The sequence below is a fragment of the Dasypus novemcinctus genome, chromosome 9 (genome assembly GCF_030445035.2).
Source record: "Dasypus novemcinctus isolate mDasNov1 chromosome 9, mDasNov1.1.hap2, whole genome shotgun sequence".
In the NCBI taxonomy this organism is placed as follows: Eukaryota; Metazoa; Chordata; class Mammalia; order Cingulata; family Dasypodidae; genus Dasypus; species Dasypus novemcinctus.
In genome coordinates, this window is record NC_080681.1 from 10,437,970 (window position 1) to 10,444,377 (window position 6,408).

General features: G+C 48.2%; 1 non-coding gene across 1 annotated transcript; it reads left to right on the plus strand.

Moving 5' to 3' along the window:
* Positions 1 to 2,017: 2,017 nt before the first annotated feature.
* LOC111760031 (U6 spliceosomal RNA) lies at positions 2,018 to 2,124 on the plus strand. Its single transcript, XR_002793834.1, has one exon. It is a non-coding gene; the product is annotated as a U6 spliceosomal RNA (small nuclear RNA).
* Positions 2,125 to 6,408: the final 4,284 nt, after the last annotated feature.

Here is a 6,408-nt window from a genome sequence, read left to right on the forward strand (position 1 = left end):
ATGTAAGTGCTAAGGAGGGAAGTTCTACCTTTGATACAGAGGTTTCTTGTGGGTGAAACTGGCTGAAGAAGACTCTGTGATGCTCTGCCGTCACCTTGAAGCACACACATACTAAGTCTGATCATGTCACTTCTCCACTAAAACATCCATGACACTCCATTGCCTGTGGGTAAGCTCAGATTTAAAAAAAATTTTTTTTTAAATTTCTCTCCCCTCCCCCCCCCCACCCCGGTTGTCTGTTCTCTGTGTCTATTTGCTGCGTCATCTTCTTTGTCTGCTTCTGTTGTTGTCAGTGGCATGGGAATCTGTGTTTCTTTTTGTTGCGTCATCTTGCTGTGTCAGCTCTCCATGTGTGCAGCGCCATTCCTGGGCAGGCTGCACTTTCTTTCGCGCTGGGCGGCTCTCCTTACGGGGCGCACTCCTTGCACGTGGGGCTCCCCTACGCGGGGACACCCCTGCGTGGCACAGCACTCCTTGCGTGCATCAGCACTGCGCATGGGCCAGCTCCACACGGGTCAAGGAGGCCCAGGGTTTGAACCGTGGACCTCCCATGTGATAGGCGGACGCCCTAACCACGGGGCCAAGTCCGCTGCCAAGCTCAGATTTTTCAGTCTCCCCGATGTAAACCCAATTTACCTCCCATTGCTCCGTGCCATTTGTCAGGTTGCTGTACTCAATTGCCCCCTAAACACACCCTGAGCTTTTGCTCCTCCAGGCCTTTCTTTATTCTCCTGGCCTGGAATGCCCTCCCGCCCTCTTCCATCTCAAATGCCACCCCTTCCTTTGAAGGAATCTCTATCTCCCCTAATTCCTCAGTGCTCCCTCCTCTGACTCTCCAGCTTCTTGACATTTGTTGCCTGGGGTGACAACTTGTTCTTGGCTCGAATTTGTCTTTTACCTCAAGTTCAGGGACAAGCTATCCCTCTGGATGACACCCTCTGCCCGCATTTAAAATGTCCCCAAGGCGTGCTTGCTGGTGACTGCATTGAATCGGAGCTGAATAAAGTTTTTCCCCCCCAAAGTCCTGATTCAACATTTATCTCATTGTTTTCCTAACAATATCCCTCCAGGCGAAATAGAATTGATTCTTCCTGGTTTATTGGGCAGGAAACCGAGGTCTGGAGAGTCAGAAGGAGGCGGTGTGGAAGCTTTCCTGGCCACAGACTGCTCCACACCAGAGCGATAGATACTCTGCTCGTCATGCCTGCGTCTGTTTCATTTCTGCCCTCTGGAAGACGACGGTGACAGCCCGGAACAGATCACCCTGAATGGCCCCCACAGGTCTCTTCACTGTCCCCCCAGAGAGAATTTTAAAAAATGGAAAAGAAAGACAAACCAGAAATCTTGCCCCCCGGAGAAACTTCCTGCAAGGTAAAATCGTGTACAATTTTTAAATGCACAGCTTTTCTTCGCGGATGAGACCGAGGACAGTTTGTCTCGGCTGCTTTTCGTCTTATAAATTGCTCCTCTTGAAAGGCAAGTGGCTGGTAAATATAGCAGCAGTATCTCTGATGCAACATTCTCTGACCTGGCCTGGCCATGTCCTTGATATTATACTTTAAAAAGGAAAGACAAGGAGAGAAGGTGGGTCCCTGTGACTGCATATAAGAGAAACACCTATGCCTTGCCAGGCTCAGGGCACAGGGTTACTGAAGATTCTCAAGAATAAAAACGGAGACGCGAAGGATGCTAGTAATTCAGCAGGTTTCCCATGCTTGGCTGTTTCTGGCAGAGCAGGGCCAGAGCCCGTCAATCAACAACATTTACTGTGGTGGAGGTGACCAGAGGCCCCGCGCTGGGAATGTTCAGGGCTGCCCGCTGTACTGTGACAAGTGCCCTGGCTTTAAAATGTTTTGTAGGTTCCTCAATCTCGCTTTCCCCTAAATCTTGCCAAGAGCCATTCTTTCCTTAAGGCAATAACTTAAGGATAGCAAGGATGAAACTTTACTCTTAAGGCAACAACTTAAGGATAGCAATGATGAAACTTTAATTTGAAAATAGCCTGGAATAAGTGTAGGTACTTGCTCTGACAACACATATACTAGAATTGGAACTATACAGAGACGATTAGCATGGCCCCTGCCCAAGGATGACATGCAAATTTGTGAAGCGAGCTGACACAACAAGATGACGCAACAAAAAGAAACACAGATTCCTGTGCCGCTGACAGCAGAAGCGGACAAAGAAGACGCAGCAAATAGACACAGAGAACAAACAACCGGGGCGGGGGGGAAGGGGAGAGAAATAAATAAATAAATCTTTTTAAAAAAATTTGTGAAGCGTTCCATATTTTTATGACTTGGGAGAAGATTTCATTCACAGTCACACACACACACAAATTACGGTTAGCTCCGGTGAGGGACCTGAGCAAGATGTGGGGGCAACTAGGAAGAGGGCAGAGTGAAGAATGACTGAAGGAGATTTTGCTCTGCATTGTTTGACATTTTCACATTGAAAACAATTTAAGAATTACATCTGTAATTTTTTTTTTAAGTAGGGAAAGAAGGAATGATGGAAGGAAGGAATGCGGGAAAACATAACAAACTGAGAAACAGTTGACCCATGATTTATACATAAAACTGGATTTAAACATGTTTTATACCCTCAATTACCCCCGAGTAAAATATCTGTTTGGAAGACTAATGGGATTAGCTCATTTCCGCAATCTAGTACAGTGTCTCAACGACCCTCCTTTTTAAAAGAAATTATTGGTTTTTGCTTTATTCTGCAGTCAGCCCCGAGCCCGACCCTTGGCTCTTCTCCTCTCACTTTGTTACTCTTCAGTATCGATGTCAACGGCGCCTCTTCTCCCCAGCAGTGTACACAGTTTAATCCTCATCCAGTAAACAGAGGCCCTCGGGCGCCCCAGCACCTGGCCCTGGGTCCTCCCCTCTGACTCTGCCCGAGTCTGCCTGTGCTGGGGATCTGCCCAGTCCCGTCACCCGAAGGAGGTGTCCTCGGGCCAGGAATGCCGGCCAGGCTCCACGCCACGTGCCAGGTCTGAACAAACACCAAGGGCTGTTGGGAGCCCTGGGCTGAGGATCGTGCGTCAGGCCGAGCCTGGGTTCCGTGGCAAAGAGCTCCAAGATTGATTAGCAATGACTGTCACGGGTGCTATAACACCCATTAGCAGCATCTGGCTGGAGGAGGGGCTGCCTGCCAGCCACAGACTCAGAGAGGGGCAGGACCCTACGTCCCACCCTGACCTTGGGTTCTCTGCTTCCCAGGCTGCTGCTGTCTCGCTGGCAAGATGGCTGCGGAGGTCTGCAGGCCACGGAGCTCGGAGCGGCTTCCCTAGACCCCTAGAACGGCGTAAGCCCCACGCTGAAGGGACCTTCAAGGGTCCCAGTTCACGAGGGAGCTGCAGGGGTCTGCACGTTGCATGCAAGTCACGCAGTTATTAGCTCCTTATCCTCTGGAATCAGTTTTATCCAGGCCAAATGAGCTGGCCAGCTGTCCTCAGAGGGTTAATGCAAATTGAGGGAGAAAAAGGGGGCATCAAGAAGGGGGGAGTTTTAAATGGTACTTACACAGAAATAACCTTAACCTCTGGATAAACTTTCAAAAGTTTCCAGTAAAAACTACAAAGTTGTATCTTCTCTGTGCTACTGAGAAACCAAAACGGAGTGAAAGGACAGTCTTCCTTTTATTAGGTTCTGGAATGAGGATGTACGGCTTTGAAAAGCACTGTCTCAGCAGAAAATGGGAGAGGGTGTGTATAAAAGAATGTTTCTGAACGGTGCCGCAGGGATGGAACTTAACCCCATCTTTGTCCTCTGCTCCTCCTTGACGCTGCTTCACACCCAGGGCTGGGCGGCTGCTGTGTCCAGCTGACTTCCAACGTCCTATGCTCGGTAGCGTATCTAGGTGTCTGCTAAAGCCTCCACTCTCTTGGGTTTGGATGCTTCCTTCAGGATCCTTTCCCGTTTGCCACCTGGGTTAGGGTCACCTGTCCGTGCCACACCACGTCTCCTCTTGGTTCTTTTTGCTCATTCCCATCACTGGAGCTTCACTTGGCCTTTGTCCATTTTTTCTCCTTCCGTTTGGTCAATGACGAGCCCTGCCATGGCACCCTCTAAGAGTTTGGTAGGTAAACCGCTTCAACTCTTTTTTTTTTAAATTATCCACCCCATATATATCTTCAAAATTGTGCATCATGCATAAATATGTGACTGATATGTGTATAAACACTTAGAAATCTAATTACAATATAATTATACCATATATTCTTCTATTTCTATCAATTACTTCTTATTTTCTTGATAAAATAGAAATAAGAGAACCTTGTGATGGTACCCCTGGGGTATATGTACACCCCTCTCCCCTTTGACAATTGCTAGTCAAATGAGCAGAGTAATGCTCTGCTAGGACTTAATGTACACATTAACGTATATAAGTTTCTTGCACACGCCTGATACAAGCTAGTCGCTTTATAAAAATTAGGACCTTTTCCCTCCTCCCCCTTGCCAAGAGAGGGAATAGGGTGACACAGTGGAATTTCAATTAGCCAGCATCTGGTCCAGACAGGTTAGAACTAGAAAGTATGTTAGGTATTATCTCACCAAGTTTCATCTTAAGACAGGGAAACTGAGGCCCAGGGAGGGTATTTGTCCCCTAAGGTTCACAAATCCCCTAAGTGGCGGAGTTGAGTGGCCTGATGAACTCTTCTGCACGTCCACGTGGACCTCTGGTTCCTTTCTAAAGTAATCACAATGACAAAGTTTACTGATTTTCAGGTTGGTGTCTCCTCTCTTCCCTTCTCTTACTGTGGCTAGTTAAGAACTATCCCTTTACACCAAGATATGCACAGCAAAACTTCAGAGGAGACAGAAAGGCAATAAAAGCTTTCAGAATTAAGCAAGTGCCTGGCTGAAGCACGTGACCCTTCCCGGAGCGCAGTCGTGGTGGCAGGTGTGGTTTATTGCTGTGGTCGTCAGCATCGCCTCCTCGGGCTTGGCTTCCGCGTAAGCGAGTGGGTTTTCAAGGTGTTTAGAAGACCCGAGCAGCTGCTCTGGCCCGAGGGCGTCAGCCAGCATCCAGGGGGCTCTGAAAAGCCAGATGCAGGCTTGGTCCCTGGATGGCCCGGCGATGTCGATGTCGAGCCCCTCTGGTGTAACTGAAGCCAGGAAGGAGAAGGTCTTTCAGAAGGAAACTCCTCCTCTCCCCCCAGCCTGCTGCCTGGGCCAAGCTTCAGGAAAAGCTCGTTGAGGTCCCACCTAGAAAAACAGAGCCCTCTCCTGGAATGCAAGCACAATTTAAAGAGGCCACAGAAATTCATCGCTTGGGGCCTTGTGTCCGCCTGGTGCCAAAACAACTGTACATTTCGCGTTCTACTTTACCTTTTATAAAGCACCGTGAAAGGGATGGGATCCCAGTAACAGGCAGGTTTTGTGAAGTTCTCTGTTGCCATTTCCCAAGGTGAAAAATGGAAAGAAGGTGAAGAGGAAGGTCAGGACATTAATGTAGCTTGGGCACCTACATGTCCTAAATATTAGACTTTCTACTTCTCTTATCTCCCTTTCACAACCTCCCTGGAAGTATTATTCCCGTTTTATAGAAACCGAAGCTCATCAGCTAAGCAGTATGTCCAAGATCATCCAGCAACAAAGTGGGAGAGCTCAAAGTTCAACACCCATGCTTTGACCCCTGTTCTCATGAGTGTATACACCTTTCACAATCTCAACTAGGAAACTAAATCCCAAAGTGTTTACATGCCCCACAGAGGGTCATGTGTCCAGAAAATAACAAGACTGTATTCTGATCTGAAGCTTCAGGTGGATAGTCTCTGTTTAACAAGATGTTTTGTTTGTTGGTGGGAAGCAAAAAGTGGAATGGAATAAAATGAGATGCCTCACATAAACTCACCTGTTTAGACTGGGTTAGATAACTTGTATTGGGGGGGGGAGCAATTTGCGGGGAGAGGTCCTTAAACTAAAACTTCTCAGCATGAAATCGCAAAGTTGGGTATGAAAAAATCCAGGAGGTCTGCATTCATCAGCCAAAGGAGTGCTGATGCAAAATGCCAGAAATCTAGTATTTAGGGTAGAAGCTTACAATTGCCAGTCCACAAAGTGTAAGTTACTTCCCTCATCAAAGTCTGGAGCAAGATGGCGGCTGACCCAGGCTTCAGCCTTCCTTCTCCCTCTTTGGTCTCCATGGACCCAGCTTCTTCCATCTCAGCCGTTGGCTGGTACAGAGCTCGTCTCTCTCCCCAGGGCTCGTTTCTTTCCTGGCTCTGCTGCTCAGTTCCCTTCACAAGGTCAGCTGTCCAGGATCTGGCTCGTCTCTCTCCCTGGAGCTGTGTCTATGGAGCACTCTCTCTCCCTGCTTCTCTGCGTCTGTGCTCTCCTTCTCCATGTGTTTACTTCCCTGTTAGAGTCCGTTTTACCCCCAAGCGTGCTGGGACTC